Source organism: Erinaceus europaeus, chromosome 18, assembly GCF_950295315.1.
Source record: "Erinaceus europaeus chromosome 18, mEriEur2.1, whole genome shotgun sequence".
In the NCBI taxonomy this organism is placed as follows: Eukaryota; Metazoa; Chordata; class Mammalia; order Eulipotyphla; family Erinaceidae; genus Erinaceus; species Erinaceus europaeus.
Window position 1 is genome coordinate 26,973,768 of NC_080179.1, and position 27,356 is coordinate 27,001,123.

Sequence of the window (27,356 nt, forward strand, 5' to 3'; positions counted from 1 at the left end):
GGGTCTTCAATCCAGGGAAGCCTAGCCAGCATCCTGGTGGCATCTGGAACCTGGTGATTGAAAAGAGTTAACATATGAAGCCATTATTTTTGCTATTTTTAAAAAATTATTTATTTATTCCCTTTTGTGGACCTTGTTGTTTTATTGTTGTAGATATTGATGTTGTTGTTGTTGGATAGGACCTAGAGAAATGGAGAGAGGAGGGGAAGACAGAGAGGAGGAGAGAAAGACAGACACCTGCAGACCTGCTTCACCACTTGTGAAGAGACCCCCCCCCCCCCCGCAGGTGGGGAGCCAGGGCTCTAACCGGGATCCTTACTCTGGTCCTTGCATTTTGTACCATGTGTGCTTAACCCTCTGCGCTACCGCCTGACTCCCTCTTTTTGCTAATTTTACTAGAGCAGTACAAGTGAATTAAAGGCAATGCATGAAATGAAATGTGTGGTGTGTGTCATGGGAGGTGAAGGGGAAGAAAAAAATTTAAAGCAGAGAGGAGAGAGGAAGGAACAAGGGAAGTGGAAAGTATAATATTGTGCTGAGAACATAAAGTATATGTAAAAAAATAGGTATAGGAAGATCTGGGTGAATGGTGTGCAGACACCTTCCGTGAGGAGATGAGAGATTGTACCCACGTGTCAACCACTGTCTTGTGAAACATGATTTCTCCAATAAAGTGATTTAAAAAAATAGACTTGGGGGCCGGGTGGTGGCACACCTGGTTGAGTGCACATGTTACAATGCCTGAGGACCCAGGTTCTAGTCTCTAGTCCCCACCTGAAGGAGGAAAGCTTCACGAGTGGTGAAGCGGTGCTGCAGGTGTCTCTCTGTCTCTCTCTCTCTCTATTCCACCTTCCCTCTCGATTTCTGGCTGTTTCTATCCAATAAATAAATAAATAAATAAAGATAATAAAACATTTAAAAAATAGTCTTGGTCTTTGCTCTAAGACCCAATAAAATGTACAAGCAGATCAAATATGCAATAGACTAAGCAATATCATCATCAAATTTAAAACTGCCACTGCAAAAAGTTAAAACATCTTTGTATTGGGGAATTAAAGAACAAAGGTCTTCATGTGAAAGGTTCCTGATATAAGGTGGGCCAGGAACCTACAGTCTTGGCAAGGAAGGAGCTGGAAGGAAACTGAGGCCTGAAGATTGGCTTCAGTTAAATGTGAATCTTTGTACTGAGATTTGGGTTAGCAAATTTGGTGGCAGAAACTCATGCACAGTGAATGCATATTTTAAACAAACCCATACACTTCAGTTTGGGGAATGACAGCAAGGAAGGAGAAGGGATATCCTGCTTGTGATCAGTTTCCTTAACCTCAATGATCGTACTGCTTTGCTTAGAAATCTATAAAGGTTTGTAATTGGAACTATATAATGTAACCAAAGTAATACTAACAATGATAGAGCACGTCTTCATTAAGCCTTACTGTATGGTGAATATTTTGCTAAGTGAAACAAAACAGAACAAACAAACAAACAACCCAACAAACTTAGCTCAGCACCTCCAGAATTTTCTCTTTTTTTTATTATTTATTTAAGAAAGGAGACATTAACAAAACTGTAGGATAAGAGGGGTACAGCTCCACACAATTCCCACAACCCGATCTCCATATCCCATCCCCTCCCTGATAGCTTTCCTATTCTCTATCCCTCTGGGAGTATGGATCCAGGGTGGTTGTGGGTTGCAGAAGGTGGGAGGTCTGGCTTCTGTAATTGCTTCCTCACTGAACATGGGTATTGACTGGTTTATCCATACTCCCAGTCTGCCTCTCTCTTTCCCTAGTAAGGTGGGTCTCTGGAGAAGCAGAGCTCTAGGACATATTGGTGGGGTCGTCAGTCCAGGGAAGTCTGGTCGGCATCATGCTGGCATCTGGAACCTGGTGGCTGAAAAGAGAGTTAACATACACAACCAAACAAATTGTTGAACAGTTATGGTCCTAAAGGCTGGAATAATGCAAATGAAGTGTTGGGGGGAGGTACTCCCTGCAGACTCTTGTGTACTTCTGCTTTCAGGTATATATTTTTCCCTGGTTTCTGGGCATGTATGAACATATGCTCTATCTCAGGAGACCTGGACTATATCTAGGTTTGGGGACTTTATTGGGGAGTGGACCACCTGGAATGGAATTAGAGAATACTATGAAAGGAAAGGTCTCACCCGAGTGATGAAACTGAAGGGTTGTCATTCCACACCTGAAGTCTCTGGTCACAGTCTGAAGTGAAGCATGCTGTGGCACTCGTTGCTTTGATTAGGTTTCGGTCCTCGGTTGCAATATTATTTGGTATGAATTGAGAGAAGCATGCAGGAAAGTGCGCCCCACCCTAAAATTCCAGGACTGGGGGGAAAGATAGGCTCTATAGTGGAAATGTGAGGTTCCTGCTGTCTTAGGGTTCAAGAAGACAATGGGTAGTTATTGTTATCATCACGTTATTTGGTAATTGGGTTAACTTTGAAAAGTCCCTTTATTAGGGTTTGCTGTATAATACCCAGCATCTTGTATATAGCTGTGCTACTGGTTGCTCCTGTTCTCCCTGGTCTAGACTTTTGAGAGAGTCAGCATATCAAAGACTCAGCCTATGTATTCAAAAGACTCAGTCTGTGTTTTAAAAAGTTCGAGACATATGATCATTTTCTACTGCAGTTTCCTCTCTCAATATTCAAATGGGCTCTCAGCTGTCATAGTGGCTGAGAGGAGAGCATGGAGAAGCTGTGATCTCCTTCTCAGACAGTGATAAGTGAGGAACACAGTGGCCCACCTCCCCTCAGTGTCCAAAGTCTAAAGAAGAGCAGAGAGCTCTGGAGGTATCATTGTACATGCCCTTTTCATTAGCATTCAGTTTTGGTCTGTTGCTTATGATGAGATAGGACAAGCATTTTCAGGGTGCTCCATTAAATTTTCTCCTAATGCCTGAATCTCTTTATGATAGTGGGAAGATAAGATGCCCTTGTCCTCCATGTCCTTTTATTATTCACTCTAACCTGGTTCTCCAGTGTCTCCACTCACCCATTCGCAAACCTTCTTTTCCTAATCTTTGTAGATTATTTCTTCATTTTTTTGAAGACAGGGCAGTTGGCTCTTAAATGTTTCCTGCGGTTCTTTCATTTCACTGAATTTTAAATATTTCAGCCAATTTGAAGAGTTCATAATGATGAATAAGATTAAGCTTGGAGCTTAACCTTTTGAAACTGGGTGACGCGTTAACTCGGCTGGAACGCTGGTTAATTTAACAGCAGGAGTTGAATTAACTTGTCACAGCTCTGCCATTGTTAAATTTTCTGCTCTTGATCCCTGTCCCAGTCTCACAGATCTTGGTTGTCCTGGGACCAGGGGATGAGTCTGGTGAAGAACAGAGCTATAACAGGAAAGGAAAGATTATGTGCATTGTTTGGGCGGTAGCAGGGGAACCAGAATGGTCCGATGAGTAACCTGTTTTAGTTGAGGAAGACTTGAAGCAAATTAGAGACAGAGGAGCTTGAAACTAAAAGGCTGCTTGAGGGATACATGGGAAGGTATGAAATTAGAACATAAAGGATGAGGTGTATGTGTGTGTGTGTGAAATGTGTTAGGTAGAAGCAATAGAGGATGTTACCTGAATTTCTCAGAAATGCATTCTATTAGAAACCGTTCATATTGGAAGTCTGGCACACAAAAATAAAATTACCTGCTTAAAAATATGCCCCACATTAGAAGAGAAAATATAGAACCATAGGAAAAGTTTTGGAGATGGTTTCAATAAGGAGAAAATTTGTCGAAATTTGTCTGTCGAATTTGATTTGGCAGAAATATTTATTTGGCTTCTTTGTACATTTTTGCCACATGCTTCAGCTTGGTGAAATTTAGTCAGGAAGAGAGGAAGAAAGTGAAATGAGTGGAAGAGAAAAAAAAAAAAGATTTAGGGTATGAGGAGCCCTAGAGGGGTATGGGGTGAGAGCACAGCATGGTAATCTTCTCCAGGAGGAAAAGATAGAGCATTGAGGAGGTTAAGGACAGAAAAAATCTAACAGGAAGCAGCTGTGGCAGTTATATCAATCAGTATTTGCACTACTACCTTACCCTTAAACTAGCAAGCATTGCTGGACTAGGATGTTTTGTGCATGTATTACTTAGGCCACGAGTAACTCTCAAATACGTATTATCTCACGTTTGCTATTCTCTGTCAGTCTGGAAGCTTTGTACAGTAGAGTAAGCTGTGCAGCCTTCAGGGCAGAGGCCTAATGACACCTAAAATGCAGGCAAAATAACCAGTCTGCTTCTAAGCACCAGCCACTTTGAGGCCCATCAATAGAGATCACCTAGAGCCTGTCTTCCTTTCAATTGTTTCAGCAGTTCCTTATCACTAAAAGGGCATTTTCTTTTCTATTTGTCTGATTTTGTTTCGGGGCTCACAGTATTCCACGGATGTTCTAACAGGTTTTCAATTTCCAAGGTAGTTGCCTGAAAAGACTGTTCAGGAGCCTAACCAGCGCTCAGTAGCTGGATCTGAAGCGGATTACTAAGGATTGCAGGTCCTTTTGCTTCTGTCCAAAATTACTTTAAGGTATAGCTGTCAGATAGTTGGGCTGTGTCTGATGGATCAAGAGAGTGAGGCAAGTGCAGAGAAGGTGAAAAGGATAAGAAAGAAAGGACAAAAGGATGGTAAAAAAAAAAAAAAAAGTATACCATGCAGAAAAAGTAAAGCACTTCCTGTTTAGTTTCAGGATAGGCACTAAACTCTCAAAGGCATTTTAAATTCAACAATCAATGTTAAAAGGTACCAAGAATGTTTTAAATCCAAGTAGTTAGAAAGTATTGCACTGAAAAGTGTCTGCAAAGAAAGATATTTGATGAATTTAAAGGTAAGCCTGAAATAGCCTCTTACACCACAAGCAGGCTGTTGAAGGTTATTTGTTTTGCTTTACGTAGACCAAGCAGACATCTTGATATTAGTAAAAGTGGGGTAGAATTCAGGCTTATGAATTTCCTTAATAGCTTAATCAGTAATGGTGTTAGTTATGTTTCTATTTCCCTTGAAAGTAAAAGAAAATATTGCTATCCAGAATGTTTTTAAGTTTTATAGTTGAATTAAAACATAACATGAGGCCTTTTTTGTCTTGTTGTCCAGGATAAAGATTTAGTTTTCCCAAGTTCTAAGGACATTTTCTAAACATTTGGTGTCTAGATCATGAACGCCAAAGGCAGCAGTAAACAGAAATTCTAATGTCATCCTTGAGTACAATGAACCTTGTGTTATTTGACACAGTCTGAGTTTCACTGGACTTAACATTTCTGTCAGATAATGAAAATTAAGTAAGGAGAATTAAAATAAAAAAATAATAAGTGGGCCATAGTATCTTAGAAAATTAAATATATTTTTTGGGTAAATTTAGTTTCATGAAATAATAAGTAAAATGACAATCCCAGAAAAAGGTATTCTATTTCCAGATGGGCAAAGAGATTCCAAAATGTATTGACCAAGGAAGGTATCATTTTCTTCCTAGCATACCAATCCTTACATTTTAGAATTGAGCTATTCTTCTTAAGAATACTACAATCCTTCTTTCACCAACATTTCATGAATGTGCTCTGAAATAACTGACCCATGGCCTTTTCAAAGACAGGACAGAATCTGACATTCTCAGTGCCCATTGTGTGATCTGATGCTATGGGTTTGACATACGAAATATTGAGCTATTTATGTCTTCCTGGCTTGGGCAAGGCCCTCAGCTGATAGTTATTTCTATTTGTGGTAGACAGTGTCCTAGAAACTTTCTAAGCACACATCAACGAGGCCCAAGGTGTTGCTACTCAGGAAAACCTACTCTCAAGCTTTCAAGGTTTCATAGTGCTCAGAGTGTATGGCTAGTAGCTACATAGAAGCGGGGATGCAGGCTGCTTTCTTGTGTCTAGGCAAGGCATCATCTGTACTCCTAGTCAAATGGTCATTGAGGTACCTCCGTGCTATTTTATGTGCTTGTAATTTCCACTATGACTTTAGACTGTCACCTTTCAGCCTATTTTCATTTATTGTTTTTTAGCTACAATCAGGGCAGTAATATGAGAGCGATTCTAGCGAGTGAGTGTGCAGATAAAATATGTAGACCCTGGCAATAGTGAGGTCTACTTAGCCACACCTCATATTTCAGTTAACAGAAATATGTGTGGGGGCTGACATAAGTACTCCCTGTTGTGTTATTGCTTATGACTCAGTAGCCCTTTGAGAAGACTGGAGAATAAAGGACTGCAGGGAGCGGGTGTTGTCGAAAAGCAGTGCCAGAGAAGGTGCATACAAGCACCCAAGAGAGTTCTGTGCTCTTTAACAAATGTTTTCTTAATGTTACTTTTAAATTCCACCTGTGTTTCCTTTACTCTCTTCCACACCAGTCACCTCTCTGCTTTTCACGGCATCCTTTTGAGGTATCAGTGAACCTAAAGGAAACCAGCATGTTGGGAATTTCATGACAACTTGCAGCCCAATGTGCTCTCTTGGTAAGCAATGTTATTGAATGGCATTCAGACTTTCACTGCAGGGCCATAGCTAATCAATACTTTTCAGGAGACTCTTCTAGCTGCTTCAGAAGCAAAAATCAAGGAATGACAATGGGCCAGTTTGAAATAGCACCCTGACAGAAAAATCCTATGGCAGTCGAATGTTAAATTATAACATTTGACTATATTACTATGTGCTAAGGCTCTTTCTTGACAGGAGTTATTTGGTTCTCATTTTCAGAATACAGAGGGCTTTAATTAAACACTGAGATATGAATGCCACAAAGGAGTGTTTCCAATAGCTATGCAAGGAAACTGAAGTTGTCAAATCTCCACTTCTGATTTTAAGGACAGGAGAAAATCATCAAGATATATATTAAAATATTCATTATAAAATTATTTTAAATGCCACTATTCTGGTAAAGTCTCCCCGATAAAATGGAAATAATGTTATGATTTCTAAACTTTTTTTCTTTTCACTTTCCTAACTGGATGATCTCTTACAGTATAGCATAGTGATACGTTCTTGGCTTATTTTTCTCTTAGTGGTAGTAGGTCCGGTTATAAAACCAGTTGCTGCATGATTAACTAGGAAATATAGTGCAAATTTAAAATGTTAAATAATGCAATACTCTAGTAGTGCTAGACATTGGCAAGTATTTTTGGGTGATAAAGAAGAAAAACACAAAATCTACTTTCCTATGTTGTATTTTCACTGAGTAGAAGACACCAACTGTTATAAACATCACTGTCATCAAAGCCAACTTGATGGCTGCAAGAATACAGCATGTCTAGAGATAAGGAAAAGGAGGTGCAATTCTTGGACTCCTGTAACTATAAATTAGCAAGTTGATGGTAAAGCTCTTTGGTAGGTCCTGTAGCTCTTAAAGGGTCAAAGTAGAGTTCAGAAGGAGATCTCTCAGGCTCTAAAATAATATATTCATACTTTAACACAACCGAGTCCTAGTTAATGACAAACTAAGTGTGTGATAGCAGGTTAGCAGGATAACAGGTTTTTTCTGTTTGTGAATTATTTTATTTGTAAAGTGGTAGTGATGTCATGTTCATTTCACATACTTTTAAACCATTGTAAGGAAAAACGATAATTTATACACAGACATTTATAGAGTAAGCTTTTAGTAAAAGGCTTACTTCATCATCACCATCATCACTATTGCTATCTTCCTCCTACTTCTCCAAGTTGCAAAATGATTTTTAGAGTTAGTTGGGAATTAAACTCTTTCTGTATGGGCTAAGTTTAATATTGATCACTACTTTTAAAAGGCTAGACTTGACAGAGAAGGAGAATGCTCAGAAGAGTTTGGAATGAATGTTTGTGGCATTACTTGGAGACAGGCTAATGTTAACTGGATTTTGTGGAGGATCTTTTAAGCAAGACTGACTGAATGAAGCTGAAAGAAATAGCATGTGTGTAACAATGCAATGGCAGTAATGACAACTGATGGGGTTTCATTTATTATATAAACATTTGGTAAGGGCTACCTTGTGCCAGTCAAAACACAAAGTACTGGATTGATCAGATATATAAACCATAATTTATGCATTCAAAGAGTTAATGAGGCATCAAGTAATGACTCAGTACCCTTCAAAGTGGACAGTGTCAAAAGAAATGTGTAGCAGATACAGTGGTACTATGGCCAAGATGAAGCTAAGCTTCCTGAGAGGACAGGGAAAATCTTTTCTAAAGGATGGTACTTAAAACAGCTTTTTCTGCTGGAATTGTAGTGTGAATTTCAAAGGATATATGACTCATTAGTTGGCCAGTGAAGTGTTGGAGCAAGAAAAATATTCTTAGAAAAGAAATATTTGACCTAGAAGAGGGAGTGGAGAATGGGGAAGTAGAAATATCTGAAAATCACAGTTTAGCATCATATACTTACATTATCTACAGAAAAGATATGTTCTGAACACACATGGATTTGCAAGAGTTAACAAATGATGAAGTGTATGTCAAAGATGAAATCTATAAAATGTGTCATATTATGTTTATAAATTTGTAGGTTGTTGGAGATAAGTTTTTGAAAAATATTTTTATCTTTATTTATTTATTTGATGGTGACAATAAGAAATCGAGAGGGAAGGGGAAGATAGAGAGAAAGAGAGACAGAGAGACACCTGCAGCCCTACTTCACAGCTCCTGAAGCTTCCCTGCTGCAGGCAGGGTCCAAGAGCTTGAACTCTGGTCCTTGTGCATTGTAACATGTGTGCTCAACCGGGTGTGCCACCACCTGGCCCCAGTTTTCTATATACACAGAAAGATGAAGAGGGGCAGTTTAAATGGGGACTAATCCCCGGCATGGAGAGAATTTTAAGAAGGTGTCAACCAGTGGAACTAACTGGGAAATTTGAATACATTGCAAGCATTTTCAGAATTAAGTCTTTTATATTGCTAGGAGTCCATCTATCACAAAGATTAAATCTGTAAATCAGAGATTTTGAAACAGACTTTTTTCTGGTTTTGAGTATTCAAGAGTAGACAAAAAACAAAACAAAGAAAGAAGCAATGTTATACAACATTCCTGTATTCAAGATGAAAATATTCAAACACTTTTTTTCCAGAGTCTAAAATAACTTTGGAATTTTTTCCTGTTCTGTTGAATGTGACAAATATCACTAGGTGGACTGACCCTGTTTGTGGTTGCAATATTGAAGATAACACTAAAATATTTTAATTTACTTATTACTGGGTAGAGACAGAGAGAAATTGAGAAAGGTGGGGGAGATAGAGAGGGGAAAAGACAGAGAGACAACTGCAGTTCTGCTTGACCACCTGTGAAGCTTTTCCCCTGCAGGTGAGGACCAGGGGCTTGAACCTGGGTCTTTATGCACTGGAATATATGAACTTAACCAGATGTTCCACCTCCTGGCCCCCAAATAATGTATGTATTTAAGTGAGAATATGTGAAAACAGCATGGTTGCTTAAATTTTTTAAAAATATTTTTTAATATTTATTTTATTTATGTAGTTCCCTTTTGTTGCCCTTGTTGTTTTATTGTTGTAGTTATTATTGTTGTCGTTGTTGTTGGATAGGACAGACAGAAATGGAGAGAGGAGGGGGAAGGCAGAAAGGGGGAGAGAAAGATAGACACCTGCACACCTGCTTCACCGCTTGTGAAGTGACTCCCCTTCAGGTGGGGAGCCAGGGCTCGAACCGGGATCCTTACGCTGGTCCTTGTGCTTTGTGCCACCTGTGCCTAACCTGCTGCACTACAGTCTGACTCCCCCGGTTGCTTAAATTTTATGAGAAATACTTTCTCTTCAGTCACCACAAATACAATTATTGTCATTCTACTACTGACACTAGAGCTTTCATGTCTGTGGTTTAATATGAACTTCTCTGCTATGTTTTGGTTTGACATTTGAAGAAAGAGAAGCATGATACATTTGGTTTTCTGTGTTATATTTACTCTCTGTTTTTCTTAGACTTAACATGCAATATTGTTAATATGTCAATTTATTTTGTCCCCTGTTATTCTGAAAAAAAAAACTTACTGAAATAACATGAAGTGAATACCAGGTGAGAAAATAAAGATCTGAAAATATGCAGTTATCTTCTCAGTGATGGAATGTGGCATTCACAAAAGATTTTTAACATTCATTTAATAGGAGTGTCAGTGTTGTCAGCTTTCAAAGTTTTTGAGATCAAAACTAAATTTGGGACTAGAGGGATAGGTCTGGACAGATACAGGCTTTTGCTTTGCTACATGTACTACTCAACTTTAAGCTTCATTATGCCATGTGTGAGTACTAGGGTACTGGAATGGGAGTGGGGTGGGCACTTCCCTCTCTCTTTCTCTCCCTCTTTCTATTTGAAAAAGTCAAAGTCGAGTGTTGAAATATTAATGAAGGAAATTTGGAAGACAAGTGAAGTAAATGTCATTTAAGTGACAAAACATCAGAGAGATGAAAGAATTCACCACAGTTCATGTATATTCCTTATATATTGAGATGATTCCAAACTTCAAGAAGTTATTAAAAAATTTACAGACTTAGAGTGTGTGGCTTTATCATCTAAATACCTGGATTCAAATCCTCATTTTCCAATCAGTTGGGAATATTCTGCAGTCATGTATCTTCTGACCTATAGTTCCTTCATCCATTCAATAGCATGGTGATATGGATGAAAAGATGTTTGTGATGTGATAGTAGGCCATGGTGACATGTTGATCATTATGCCAGGTCCCCTGCATTGCTTGATGCTGTGGTCTATTTACATAATCACCTTTTGCCTGAGACCTGCCCTTCCTGCAGGGTATTAGTTTAATCCCATTGGTTAGAACCTTCTCAACAGCTGCTATGGAAGCTTTCTATGTTCCTGCTCTTTTTTTGCTCCGCCACCTCTCCTAGCCATTTCCTTTCCCTATTTGCCACTTCCAGTTAAAGAGATATATAAAAGACGTTGTATCTGATCAAGAAAGGAGATTTGCATTGCATTCCTGCTCAGCCACCAGAATTCCTGGTTCCTCTCCTGAGTCACTGAGTAAGCAGCAGCCTAGGTTGGCTCCAGTCGAGTTCTCTCCCCCACGAAGCAACCTAACTGTGACAGATCTTTAAATGTTATGGACATTAGTATTTTATATTTCTTTCTCCAGAACTGTGAGAGTGCATATCAAATGAAACATGTCAGGTCTTCATGGGCAAGGAATTAAGTTGTTCATCAGCCCCTCTCTTCTGTACATCACTAGAGAAGTACAGGTATCTCAACATTTTCATTGTAAAGCTCAAATGAGTGTCTGCCCACTTCCTCCTAGACTTTGGAGATTTATTTTTCCCTCCCTCCCTCCCTCCCTTCCTTCCTTCCTTCCTTCCTTCCTTCCTTCCTTCCTTCCTTCCTTCCTTCCTTCCTTCTTCTTCTTCTTCTTCTTCTTCTTCTTCTTCTTCTTCTTCTTCTTCTTCTTCTTCTTCTTCTTCTTCTTCTTCTTCTTCTTCTTCTTCTTCTTCTTCTTCTTCTTTCTTTCTTTCTTTCTTTCTTTCTTCTCTCTCTCTCTCTCTCTCTCTCTTTCTTTCTTTCTTTCTTTCTTTCTTTTCTTCCCTCTTCCTGCTCCTGCTCTTGCTCCTCCTCCTCCTTCTTTTTTAATACTTAGGGTTATTGTATCTGGGGAAATGGATCAGCAGGTTGAACACAGGGCTTGCATGCCTGAGGCTCCCAGTTTGAAGCAAGGCACTGTGTGTACTAGGATGGATTCCTCCTTTAACCCCTCCCTCGCAAAAAAAAAAAAAAAAAAAAGCTAGTTCCTGTAGGGCAAGGGAGATAGCAGAATGGTTATGCAAAAACACTTTCATGCCTGAGGATTCAAAGTTTCAGGGTCAATTCCTTGCACCATCATAAGTCAGAGTTGAACAGTATTTTGTTCTTCTTATCTTTGTATCTTTCTTTTTGTACCTCTCCTATTAAATTAAAAAGAAATAAAATATACATTAAAAAAGTAAACTTTCTCCTGTGAAATAAAGTTTTTAAAATCAATTACTAAAACATTTCTAGACCTGCCTTAAAATTCCCACCACATAGAAGGAGGGGAAATTTTATTTATTTAATATATAGCACATGCCTTTGAGGCCAACATTCTCAAACGTTATTTGATAAATAACAATAAGCAGCTTTTACTAGACAGATGACATTAGTGACTGCTCCTTAATGCTGTTGAGAACTTTTCTCTGTAGAACTGATTTCATGGATCTAGTCTCTTGCCATTTTTATTAATTATATGAATACTATATTAGTGCAATAGAGGGTTACTCTAAAATCCTATTATTCTGGATACCATGTACTTAAATTATCATAGACATGAACAAATTTATATTTTTAAATATTTATTTATTTTATGAGAGCTAGGAAGAGAGAAAGGGAGATAAACATTGCTTAGCTTTGGCTGATGTTGTTAAGGCTTGAAGATAAGCCTATGGGCCTCAGGTGAGACAATCCTCTCTTCTAACACATTGAACAATCTTCATAGCTTAGAAGAAAAAACATTTTTTTTTTTCAGAAAAAAACTCCAAAAAATATGTTGCCATGACTTGATGTGAAAGGAACCACATTTTCAGAAGTTTGGAACAAGTTCCTGAAACTTATTTGTCAACGATATTAAGCATCAATTCAAAGTCTACAAGAGATTTACACTGCAGAAGTGAAAAATATCACTCTTTTCAACTTAATTGACACATTGTCACATGTATTATTTAGATTACTGAAGGAAGCCAAACTCAAAAACATTACCATAATAACTTAGTGAATTAATGTTGATCTTAGAAATAGTGAGCAATTCTTCACTCTTAAGAATTTGACTCATAGGGAGTTGGGCATTAGTACAGCAGCTAAAGCACACTAAATGGTGCTAAGTGCAAGGACTGGTGTAAGGATCCCAGTTCAAGCCCCCCGGCTCCTCACCTGCACTGGGGGGTAGCTTCACAGGCGGTGAAGCAGGTCTGCAGGTGTCTTTCTCTCCCTCTCTCTGTCTTCTCCCCCCTCTCCATTTCTCTCTGTCCTATCCAACAATGAGGACATCAATATCAACAACAATAATAAGTAAAACAATAAAACAGCAAGGGCAACAAAAGGGAATAAATAAATATTAAAAAAAAAGAATTTGACTCAGAAAGAAGAAAAAACACTTCTTGTTTTATAATAATTTTTAGACTATATTTGTTTCTCTCTGAGGATTGGAAAATATAATTCTGACATGAGAGTCATTTGAAATTAATTTCTAAAGCTTACCCAGTATACCACTTAAGATGAATGTCTACATTTTTCTGACATTCTTTTGATGCTAATTACCTTTACTGTGTAATTGACTTCCATTTGGAGAAAAAAATATATGTATATAAAGATGTAATCAATACAATGCTGCTTTATACATACATGTGTGTGTGTATATATATATATATATATATACACGCTTATGCATAATATGCAAAAATAAAAATGGTAAAAAAAACTTGGATTTTTAAAATACAGAACTGACTTATTAGAACATACCAGTGGTATTTTACAGTGTAAAAGATTGAAGGAACCAGGCATGAAGGTGAGTTAAAGATCTTATGTAGGAAAAAAAAAGTTCTATTTTAGCCATCTTCCAGCTCTGTATAAGATCTGTTGGAAATGTGGAAGCAGAAGTACAAGCTGTTCTCCCAGCTTTCTCTTTCTCCCCCCACCCGACATTTTCTAAAACTGCAGTTTTATTGCTAGATAATATGGTAAAAAAGATTCATTGTAAGGGTTACCTAACAACGTTGGTGGTGTTGATGAATAGTTGCAATTAATACATTCCCTTAATTAGTCTGATACCCAGAAGATGCACCTGGCAGGTCATTTTAATACTACAATTGATTTATAGCTGCTAGAAATGATTTTACTAGCTATCTTCAGAGAGTACAATTAGAGTGGATTTCATTTTTTTATGCATTTTCACTGAGGAATAAACATAAAAGGTCTATGTAATTCAGAACAAAGCAGCTATAATGTACTAATGGTTTATGGATTTTATTAATATTCAGCTAACATTAGAGGCAATTTTAGGAGAGAGTAACCTATTTTCTTTATGAAATATTCAGTTTTTCAGTATCTGGATGCTTTGTTTAAAAAAATAAACCTTGAAAATTTTTAATGAGTTGTTACTGCTCCTTATAGAAAAAAAAGTCTTTATAGCAGTGTATGAAAATAAAAATTAAGTGCAATTATTAATTGTATGTGGGTACATTTGAATAATAATAATATGTATATATTGCTTATATACATGTAAATTTGAAAATAAGTCATTAGGAATTCATGTGATTTAAATAGAACTTCCATTAATATAATTGTTGAGCTAATGGATGAACTCTATTAGTAATGGAGGGAGTTGTACTTCGTGGTTGAACAGGTAGCCAAATCCTTTAAGAACATGATTACATATCTGGCTTTTAATTCCCTGTTTATCTGAATATTAAGTTTGTTAATCGGGAATCTGTCCTTCTCACTTATCATCCATAACATGTGGCCAATTTATTTGTTTAGTTTAAAATAACAAGACAGTGAGAAATCATTGCCACAGATAAAGGCAATATAGTCTTATCGAAAGTATTAACCTTTACATATATCTTTTTTTTAAATTTCTTTATTGGAGGATTACTGTTTTACAATATGTATCTTTCCTACACCTAAAATGAATTCTACATAAGAATATTCTTATCAGGGCAACAAAAGGGAAAATAAATAATAACAAAAAATTATTTTTTTTGAAAAAAGAATGTTCTTATCAGAGGGTCAGTGAGCTTTTGTTAGTTCAAAAAAAATTTACAATAAGAATATCAAATTATATGAGTTGGCCCAGTTACACTCACAGAGCAACTGAATTGCCTGCACTCTGTAAGACAGCCTGTGCTATACTTGCTCGTGGGTAGTTTTCACAGTGTAGTCTAGTTGGTGTTATTTAAGGAGTTGGTAACATCTTGGGGGGTGGGGTGGGGAAGTGACTAAATTATTCCTTGACAAAAATATTGTAAATCTAGAATCTGATGTTTTTGTCCCTATTTTTTTCCACACACACACACACACACACACACACACACACACACACACACACACAGATCTTCAGTCGTTAATATGTTGATTTTCAGCCATATTAAACTATAAACTCTATTGGACTAAAAAAAAATATATATCAAATTAATTAAAATATTTTCTGATAACTACCAGGGAAAGGCTACAACAAGCAAGGATTTAAGTTTAAAAGTGTTGTGGATTTAAGAGAAATATAATAAGAAAATATTTCTGTTGATGTGAAATGACAGTCTAATGAGGAAGAACAGGAAGATGCATTAGCTGTTCCACAAATATAAAATCATAAGCTGCTGAATCCCATGAAAGAAACACTGGAGAGTCTATAATAGTCCGTTACAACATACTCTTATTAATGCTGTGTTTTTGCATTATAGATGTAAGACTAAAGATTGAGAGTTTGGCCTAAACCATAACACAATGCATCACAGTATCCATAATGTCTCACCATAATATCCGTACTCCATTAATAATAAAGATCTTCTGAACTGCCATCAGGAATTGAGCAGTAGAACTCAAGAGCAGGTGTTTAATTCTTTGCAAGTTGACTATCATGACAGAGTATGATTTATCAGATTTTGCAATGTGTCTTTAAAATAAAAAGTCCTCAATCAACAGTAATCTGGATAACTGAGAATTGTTCAATATTTGTTGTAGTGAGTTTGCTTGGAACTATTAAGGCAAGATTATATCTCAAGATACTTTAAGACCTTTGACTCTATACCTTTCCTATAAAAATTTCAACTTGAAAAAAAATTCTGTGCTCATGTACCAAAAACCACAGTTGCCTTTAAGAGACTTAAACTTTCTTAAAGAATATCTTCATGTCAGTAAAATATGTGTGTGTGTGTGCGTGTGCGTGTGCGTGTGTGTGTGTGATCACTTTCACTGGAATTATAGAGAGACAGGAATTTGGAAATTTTCAAGTATTAGAAATAAATACATTTTCTCTGCCAACATTCTGGCATGGCTGAAAGATGGCTAAAGTCTTTTTGCTACCCATACCTGCTAACCCTTTAACCACCACTTCTGTAGTGCCATTGAAGGAGCCAGCAACTATTTCCTAAATGACAGGATTGGGACTTCAAGAGGTCATTTAGCCCATCCCCCTGCTCTTGGGCAGGACAGTACTTAATTATCTTGGCTCTCAGAGCTCTCCTGGAAACCAGTTGATGCATAGATGTAATCATTTGCCTCGGGAGGGGGTGGGGGGACACGATGCTATGTAGATTGTTTTTGTTTATTTCTGTTTTGGAGAACGAACATTTAAAAGTGAAATTTTCTCCCCCTTGATTTTGTTAGCAGTGTAGTAGAAATTATATTCTGCTCTGGTTTTCATGCTGCAGGAGGTTTTTTTAATGCCGAGTAGGATCACTGACAGCCATCTGTGCTTGGCCTGAGGCACAGACTCTCCCAGGATATGTCTACACTCACCTGCGGCACCACAGGTTTAGGCTGCTAATATCATTTGAACACTTTGCATTGAAAGAAATAAAAATATAAAGGTAGCTTTCTGTCCTGTGGGAGAGTAGTTATCCTTACAACTTTCTGGGCAGCTCCTCTTTCAAACTCCTTCACCGCTTATTAGTGAAGCTGCTCATGTGACAGACATTGTACTCTTCTTCCTCTTGCCTTCTCTATACAGCTTGTTAAGATGATCTAAAACAAACGTCTTATTTAAGTGCTAAAGAGTTAGTTGTCTGAGCCTTTTTCCTAATTTCTCACTAACATGTATGAAACCATGGGAAGTAATGAAAATCAAAATGCAAAGTCAACCTGTGGCTTATAATTCAGTTTTAAGCCACAGACTTAAGTTTTAAGAAACAGACTCATTCCATTTACCTAAAAGAAGGTAGGAAGATTCTTTCAAAGTGTGCTCTCTGACTTAAAAGCCTAGGCTTTCTTTCCAGAAGAAAGCTAAGGGTCATATAACCCCTAAACTGCTGGGTTAGTGGCCTTGAAAGGAAACCAATGCCTGTGGACTAGCTGCATGCCCACCCCTGAGAGTTTGTGGGAAGTGAGGGGTTAGGTTTGAGGTTAGGGGGGGTAGTTAGTGGGGGGTGGTGATAGAGGAATGTGGGTGGGTCTCCCATCCTACCCAGATCCACTCAACTGGAATCTTCATTTGTACAAATCTCACAGGTGATATGTACAGCCATCACAATTTCGAAAGCCTGTTTCAAAATTTTGAGACCATCTTCTTTTATGCTTTATTAAGAAATAAGAATGTGGAGAGAGATCATAGTTCATGTGGGGTAAGGATCTGAAGCAAACTTGATGGTATTCTATTATCAGAATACTCATTCTAGTAGGACTTGAGAAAGTAAAAAGTGTTCTTTAAAAAATTTTTTTTCCCAGACTATCAGATTTCAGGCTCAGGCAAAAACAAACAAAATAAAAACACATAGCTACAGGCACTTTGAAATATAACTAAAATATGCCTATGAAATATAACTAAAATACTAGCTATCTACAAAATGGAGGACCCCCCCCAACACTTCATCTGCACCATTCCAGCCTTTAAGTCCCTGATTGTTCAACAATTTGTTTGGTTTTGTATATTAACTCTCTTTTCAGCCACCAGGTCCCAGATGGTAACAGGATGCCAGCCCCACCAATGTGCCTTGGAGCTTCGCTTCCCCAGAGCCCTTCCACACTAGGGAAAGAGAAAGGCAGGCTGGAAGTATGGATCTACCTGTCAATGCCCATGTTCAGCAGGGAAGCAATTAAGCCAGACCTTCAACCTTCTGCACCCTATAATGACCTTGGGTCCATACTTCCAGAGGGTTAAAGAATAGGAAAGCTATCAGGGGAGGAGTTGGGATATAGAGTTCTGGTGGTGGGAATTGTGTGAAGTTGTACCCTCTTATCCTATGGTTTAGTCAATGTTTCCTTTTTGTAAATAAAAAATTTTAAAAAATATTGTCTTTATACACATTAGTGTTGCATCAAATGAAAATGGAATTTCTTAGTTAAGAACATTCCAGAACATTGGGATAATTCATTTCTGTATATTTTTACTTATGTTAAATGACCTGAGACATAGCACTTTGCTTTTATTTTCCAGGGCCTATCAAGTGGCAGGTCCATTCCACATATAATTTTGAAATGCCTCTGCCTAAAGTACATTTAAAAATCAGAATATACAAAGTAACATGAATGCTTTAAAAATTATTTATTTATTATTTTTATTGAGAGTGTTAATAGTTTACAGTGTAGTCATTTGCACATGGTACAGTGCCATTATGTGCCAGGACCCCAAAGTTCTTTTCTGCCCCTAACTCCCTTCTTCCTCACAGTCCTTTGCTTTCATGCAGCACACTATGCCTAGTGTAGGTTTCACTTTGTGTTCTCTCTCTCCTCCCCTATTTATTTTCTCACTTATAAGAGAGATCATTCAGTATTTGTCCTTGTTTTGGCTTGTCTCACTTAACATACCAATTGCTAATTTCATTAGGATTCTGGATTATTTTTACTGATTTTTATTTTATCTTATTTATTTTAATTTTTATTTATTTAAATAGAAATGCATTGCTATAATACATATTTAATCCTCTTATAGACATAAATCATATTAATTAAAACTTAACCTATATTGTATTGTTCATATAAGATGAAACTATGTAAAACTTCATAAAGTCTGGTAATACACCTAAATAATCTCATTGTTATTTTTATTTCTCTATAACATTTATATATTCAGTAGAAGATGCCAGATGAGTTTCAAAAATGTTTAGTAAATATTTTAAAATGATCGGCTACATCTTTGATGGATCAAACCCAATTGCAAGGAAGACTAAGGCAGAAACAAACCAATAGGACTACATCAAATTAAAAAGCTTCTGCATATCCAAAGAAACTATTAAACAAACAAAGAGACCCCTCACAGAATGGGAGAAGATCTTCACATGCCATACATCAGATAAGAAACTAATCAGCAAAATAGATAAAGAGCTCAGCAAACTTAGCACCAAAAAAGCAAATGACCCCATCCAAAAATGGGCAGAGGATATGAACAAAACATTCACTACAGAGGAGATCCAAAAGGCTAACAAACATACGAAAAACTGCTCTAGGTCACTGATTGTCAGAGAAATGCAAATTAAGACAACACTAAGATACCACATCACTCCTTTAAGAATGGCATACATCAAAAAGGACAGCAGCAACAAATGCTGGAGAGGCTGTGGGGACAGAGGAACCCTTCTGCATTGCTGGTGGGAATGTAAATTGGTATAGCCTCTGTGGAGAGCAGTCTGGAAAACTCTCACAAGGGTAGACATGGACCTTCCATATGATCCAGTAATTCCTCTCCTGGGGTTATACCCCAAGGACTCCATAACACCCAACCAAAAAGAGGTGTGTACTCCTATGTTCATAGCAGCACAATTCATAATAGCTAAAACCTGGAAGCAACCCAGGTGCCCAGCAACAGATGAGCTGAGAAAGTTGTGGTATATATACACAATGGAATACTATGCAGCTATCAAGAACAATGAACCCACCCTCTCTGACCCATCTTGGAAAGAGCTAGAAGGAATGATGTTAAATGAGCTAAGTCAGAAAGATAAAGATGAGTATGGGATGATCCCACTCATCAACAGAAGTTGACTAAGAAGATCTGAAAAGGAAACTAAAAGCAGGACCTGACCAAATTGTAAGTAGGGCACCAAAGTAAAAACCCTGTGGTTTTTACCCTGAGGGGTAGACATGTAGCTTCCTGGGACAGTGGGGGGTAGGAGTGGGTGGGATGGATGGGTCACAGTCTTTTGGTGGTGGGAATGGTGTTTATGTACACTCCTAGTAAAATGTAGTCTTATAAATCACTAGTTAATTAATACGAGAGGGGGAAGATTAATTGTATGTCTCGAAGTTTTTCAAAACACAAACTGAATCTTTTTAATATATAGGCTGTGTAATTGATATGCACTCTCTCAAAAGCCTAGACCAAGTAGATCAGAAGCAACCAATGGCACAGATATATACAAGATACTGGGTACTGTACAGCAAACCCTGACAAAAGGACTTGTCAAAGTTAACCCAATTACCAAATAATGTGATGATAACATTAACTATAAATTGTCTTTTTGAACCCTAAGACAGCAGGAACCTCACATCGCCACTATAGAGCCTCTACTTCCCCCAGTCCTGGAACCCACTTTCCCGCATGCCTCTCCCAATCCATATCAAATAATATTGCATCTGCCGATCACAACCTAACCAATGCAACGATTGCCGCCTCAGCATGCTTCACTTCAGACTGTGTCCAGAGACTTCGTGTGTGGAGTGACAACCCTTCAGCTTCATTGCTCGGGTGAGACCTTTCCTTTCATGGTATACTCTGGTTCCATCTCAGGTGGTTCACTTTCTAGTAAAGTCCCAAAACCTAGGTTTACACCAGTTTCTGTGAGAGAGAGCATATGTTCACACGTATCCGTAAACTACTGCAAAATATATACCTGAAAGCAGAAGTACACTAGAGTTTGCAGTGAGCACCCCCCTAACACTTCCTCTCCACTATTTCAAGCTTTGGGTCCATGATTGCTCAACAATTTGTTTGGCTTCGTATGTTAACTATCTTTTCAGCCACCAGGTTCCAGATGTCATCAGGATGCCGGGCAGGCTTCCCTGGACTGAAGACCCCACCAATGTGTCCTGGAGCTCTGCTTCCCTAGAGACCCATCCTACTAGGGAAAGAGAGAGGCAGACTGGGAGTATGGACTGACCTCAGTCAACGCCCATGTTCAGCGGGGAAGCAATTACAGAAGCCAGACCTTGTACCTTCTGCAACCCACAATGACCCTGGGTCCATGCTCCCAGAGGGATAGAGAATGGGAAAGCTATCAGGGGAGGGGGTGGCATATGGAGATTGGGTGGTGGGAATTGTGTGAAATTGTACCCCTCCCACCCTATGGTTTTGTTAATTAATCCTTTCTTAAATAAAAAAAATAAAAATAAAATGATCGGCTATAAAAAGTACTCTTTCACAACCAACATTAGTACCAAGGTATTCACATTATAAATTTTAATTTTGTGTCATCTATAAAGGTTGAGTTATAGTGGCTTATAATCAAGTCAGATTAATGATAGATTGTTGTCTTCAGAGTCATTGTTTTATTTATATTTTCAAATATCATGCCATTTAAAATTATATTTATTTTTATTTTATTTTTCCTTTTGTTGTCCTTATTTTTATTGTTGTTGCAGTTATTATTGTTATTGATGTCGTCCTAAGATAAGACAGAGAGAAATGGGGGGGGTAAGATTCAGAGTCGGGGAAAGAAAGATAGACACCTGCAGACCTGTTTCACTGCCTGTGAAGTGACACCTCTGCAGGTGTCACTGCCAGGTGCTCGAACTGGGATCCTTAAGCACGTCCTTGGGCTTTGCACATTCATGCCACTTTGTAAATGGTGGTTTAACTAAATTTTCATCAAACTTAGTAGGATGCTGTTTTAGTATAGTTCTTTACAAAACAATTTGTATATAAATCAGTGTTCCAAATCTCTTTGGCCTGTGATAAAATGGAAAGGGTAAAAATTAAGTTTGCATGGAGGAGTAGATAACAGAACTCAGAATTTAGATTTTAAATAATTTTGTTGTGAATTATGTGGGAGTGTGTGTGCATGCATGTGTGTGTGTGTGTGTGTTTGTGTGTGTTGTGTCAGGGAATCCCCACTTGCTTCTCACTTGATTCTTCTCCTGTCAGCGGACTTTTTTTTTCTTCATCCATTTATTTTGAGAGAGAGAAAGAGAGAGAGAAAGGAGAGAGACTATTGCACTTCACCATCTGTAGAGTTTCTCCCATGTGTGGTCTTTCTATGTGGTCCTAGGGTTTGTGGTCTTAGGGTTCCAGTCAAGGGAGGGCTTTTCTTAATGATTTTAAAGTGTTGATTTTTCATTCAACTCCCGAAAATATGGAGTGGACCAATAATATGATTGTTTGTAACAAAATCATTAAAAACAAATAATCTAGAAAAAATTCACTGTATACACAGAGCAAAGTATGTGAGACCGTAAACCTCAGTATAAAATGCGTTCTGTCTTCTCCTACTTTGTATTTGATAGACCTTACAGATTTTTCACATTATCTCCTTTTCTACTGGTGCATTACATAAAATAGCAGTTATATTTAAAAATAACCCTTTTTACAATTGGTATTTCACATTACACCATGGAAATTGATGATGCATTATTTCCTTGTGATGGCAAAGGTATTAGAATGTCCCCTACAGTGTTTATTTCTGCAGCATTAACTTTGCATCACTTAAAAAAAATTAAGCAAAGATGGGAGAGTCCAAAATATAATACGTACTTTTATAAACAACAATTAGGATACTGAATGAAATTTTCAAGTCTTAATAGGATTGGACATGGCATACTGTGCCTTAGTAAATTAGTAATTTGTCAACTTTGAAATAATTCTGTAGAATTGTGAATCTCCCATGAGTGACTTGTTAGTTGGATGATCTGTTATGAGGTAAGTCAATGAACTGAGTCTAGTCTCACTTGACTAATCACAAACCTAATGAATATTAGATATTATACCCATCATCCTCTGAAAGTTGCTACTATTTAGCAATGTGGACCAAACTTTAATAGAGAAAACAACTGGTCTACTCTTTCACCAAAGAAGTTGTCCTTTTCGTTTGGGATTGAGGCATGTTTCCTTTATTGCAAAGGGCAGTTCATATTGAGGCTGTCATTTATATTGATGTTCTTTTTTCAAAATGACACCTCCATGTAATTTTTTTTCTGCAGAAAAATTGGACTTCAATGTTCAGGGTCATTGGTAAGAGATCTTTCACTGAATCAAAATTCATTTAAAATTTTTAGGAAGAGGGAGAATAAAAACAGAACAGAATCTCCCCAAGAGAAGTAATGTGTAGTTCACTTGGAGAAATCTAGCGCATTTTAAATGGGCTCACCAAATAGAAGACACTTTTCTTTTCCTTGCCAGTTTAATAACAACACGTGGGGATTTCTTTCTCTAGAATTTTGTGAAAACTAACAATTATCATAGGACTGAGTGCGGTTTGTTTGCTCCCCTCAAAAGCAGAGATGATTTTTATTGACCAATCTTTGATCCGAGAGATTAAAGAAAGTACTGCATGAGCAGTGAGGAGGATAACATCAAGGAGGTCAATAGGCTTTACTGTTATTGGAAATGAAAGTGAATCATTCCATTGGGAGATAGGGTAATTTAGCATTCTTACTGGGAACTCAAGACTCTTTCTTTTTCTCCTTTTTTTTTTTGGAAAAAAAAAGTTCAACTTATGAATAGGTTTCTCCCTGACTTAATACCATGCCCATAACATGAGGTCATTTGGAGGGCACTAGATTCACCAACATAATTCTATACAGTGTTTTTTAGTCCAAATGGCCTGGCTGTCACATTCTCACACCCTTGATTGAAATGTCCCTAGTAGACTTTTGGAATGCAGTCTGAAGGCTTAGTGACTCAATATTTCTACAGTGAATACATTTCCAATCTCATAGAATGTTGCCACTAAGTACTACAGAGGTTAGGTCTCTTTCAGATTTCCTTGTAAAACTGTAAATAGCAAAACTCAAGTTTAGCTGAGCTTTGAAAACAAACAAACCAAGATATAAAAAATTCAGACTGTCATTATTTGCTTATATAATACAGTTCTGTTTAAGACAATACCGACCAGTCTACTATCTTTGAACTTACAGTATAAAAAAACCTTATTTTCCTACTGCCACAAATAGGTGAATAAATATTGTTTTTTTTATTATATCCAAGGGAATAAAGTTTGGAGATATGACATCTGGTGTAATTGTGACTGAGGAAAATGCTGAAATAACAATGTTTATAGGATATTCACTAGGACTCTTGAGGTGTGATAAAATGTTCCAGTTATACTTCATTTCTTTGAAATAGTGTCAAAAAAACTCTGAATTCTCCAGTTGTATCTCTTTCCAACTTGCTAGATATACTTACGACTCAGAACAATTTATTTCAAACTATTGACTGATTATGTTATTTTTAATAGTGTTCTTATTTACAAGTTGAAAATATCCTTGATTTTTCTATAAAAAATATTTGGCAAAATGCAAGGACTGGTGTAAGGATCCCGGTTCGAGCCCCAGACTCCCCACCTGCAGGGGAGTCGTTTCACAAGCTGCGAAGCAGGTCTGCAGGTGTCTGTCTTTCTCTCCCAGTCTGCCTTCCCCTCCTCTCTCCATTTCTCTCTGTCCTATCCAACAATGACATCAATAACAACAATAATAATTACAGGAATAAAAAATATATTTGGCTATAAAACAGTTCTCATAGTGCTAACCTCTTAAGACTATCCGTTTCTGGTCCTGTTGGCTTCTAAAGTTGACTTAGCTTTGAAATTGCATTGATAAGCTTCTGCATTTTGATTAAAACTCTCATTTCAAGGTGACTGTCCATGTAATACACAATCTTATTCTATACAGCATCCTCCCCTTATCACATCACTCTATTGGGGAGGATGCTGTATAGAATAAGATTGTGTATTACTCTATTAAATTGTGACTGATAATGAACATAATTCTTTTCCTCTGAGATGGGAATCACATTTATTATTATCCACAGTGACAAACTTCTCTAACTTTATATTGTGGGAAATAATTTTTTCTTTCCCTTTTGAGCATACAGTTTTATATTATCTATCTAGATCCTTCTGATACCATTCGGTAAATCTGGTTACATCAAATGGTGTCTGAATGATTAAAAATCATGTATTCTTCTCATAGTAATAATCTGTGCTGTGATAATATGTTTGACTAAATATACTGTATTTTGAACAATGCTTCATAATGAGAATGTATAAAAAAACAAGTGAATCAGAGACAAATAAAAACTAAATATTGACTTATTATCAACCTGATGCAAATCTATATGTATCAAGTTATGTGCAGTTTTGAAGGAATCTTGTTTTGAAGAGACATATGAGTGATGATTTACTGAAAATCATATTCTTAAACTATTTCATTTTTAATCTGAGCATTTTCTGATTAGTCTCCATTGTTAGCATAAAAGAATGGTGATGACAAGCGAAAATATTCAGAATCTCTCTCCAGTTGGTGGTCTTGGATTAAATCCATTATTGGTGTTTGCTTGGTCTGAAAGTTAAGGAACAGCTGTAGTTAACTTCAGGGCCACAGATTAACTTGAATTCTGTGTACTGAATTGAAATGCAATAAAAAAACTTAAAACAATCTAATATTGATTGAATCCTTTCTGTATATTGTACTTTGTATTTACTTATCTTTAATTCTCAAGCTAACTATTGATGTATAAAGTAGGTATTGTTATAAGCTAAATTTTTGTAGTCATCCATAATTCATAGGTTGAAATCTAATTCCAAATTAATTGCCATTTGAAAGTGTAGTTTCAGGGAAATTGGTCATGAAGTGGGAGACTTTGTAAGTATTAGTCCCCTTAAATGAAGACGCCAAGAAGTTTTCTTGTCTTTTTACAACAATGTGAGGGCATAAGCAAAAGTGAGCTGTCTACTATGTGGGGAGTGGGGGAGGTCTCACCAGAACCTGATTACTCTGACACTTTTATTGTGGAATTTGAATCTCCACATCAGAGAAATAAATGCTTGTTGATTATGACTCTCAACATGTAATTATTTGCTATCACAAACAAAACCAATACAGGCACTAATGTTATTCCTATCTGATGGTTGAGGAGACCATAAATTAACTAAATATACTTAGAACTGGAATTCAAATTCTGGTCCATTTTTTTTCTAGGTTCCACATTAAAAACCATTCTCCCATATTTCCTTCTTTTGATATATGCAAGTTCACACTGTCCTCTAGAGCGTGAAGTGAAGTCTGCATTCCTTTCTCAAAACCACTGTTTATTCATCAAAATTTCTGGTATTTATTTGCCAGGCATTTATCCTTTTGGGATAATTATCCACAGTGTGCAAGTGTTCACATAACTGAAAATAGCTTCAGTGAATTTGTTATTATTACATAAAAGTGAGTAAAAATGATTATATTAAATATATATTGATATATTAAACTTTAGTAATTGTGAGATAACAGAAAAATGTTGGAAAGTATGAATCTTAATCTCATTTGGAAGTTACTGGACTTAAGCTGGTTTGGCCATAAGTTTTATTACTAAAATAGTATTTATAATTATAAAATGTGAATTTAATATTGAAAAATAGCATGAAAGCAGGAGTAGATAGCATAATGGTTATGCAAACAGACTCCCAAGCCTGAGGTTCCAAAGTCCTGCACCACCATATGCAGTGTTTTGATTAAAAAAAAAAAAAGAAAGAAAGAAATAGCATGAAAATGGTTTCTAAAGCTTAAGTATTTACAATTTATATTTTTAATTTTAATATTATACTTTTATTCATATATATACACTGTGATGTCATATTCTTAGTTATATTCTCAGTAAGGTTAAAATTATAATACTTGGGAGTTGGGCTGTAGTGCAGCGGGTTAAGTGCAGGTGGCAAAGCGCAAGGACCGGCTTAAGGATTCCAGTTGGAGCCTTGGGCTCCCCACCTGCAGGGGAGTCTCTTCACAGGCGGTGAAACAGGTCTGCAGGTGTCTTTCTTTCCCCTTCTCTATCTTCCCTTCCTTTCTCCACTTCTCTCTGTCTTATCCAATAACACGACATCATTAAAAAAAACAATAATTACAACAATAAAAAATTATAATACTTAAGACTAACATATACATTGTTGTCAAAAACTCTAAATTATCATTTGATTGCTTAGCTTATCTTAGATAAGAATCTTTTTTAAGAAAAATATTTATTTTCCCTTTTGTTGCCCTTGTTGTTTTTCATTGTTGTTGTAGCTATTGATGTTGTCGTTGCAGACCTGCTTCACCACTTGCTATGTGACTTCCCTGCAGGTGGGGAGCCGGAGGCTAGAACCCGGGTCCTTAGGCAGGTCCTTGAGCTTTGCTCCACGTGCACTTAACCTGCTGCGCTACCGCCCAATTCCCTTAGATAAGAATCTTAATGCTTGCTAATATAATTTCCAGAGACTGATGCTGGGCATTTATTTTTCTGTGATTTTTTTTTCTCTCAAAGGGTCAGTTTTGATGTTTGCAGTAGTTTTAAATCTTTGCTCTTGCACTTTGTCTGTGAAGCCATGTAGTTGTGTGCAGCTTCCTAAATGTTTCAAAGACTTGGACACCAAATAATCTTTAGTTAGTAATATGGTATCTTTTCTTAATTATCTTGGTTTAGAACTTGACTATGCTTCTTGCCTCATTGTTATTATGATTAAATGAATTAAAGCACAGATATGTATATCATATAGTTTTTGTCAAATAACTATCAGAC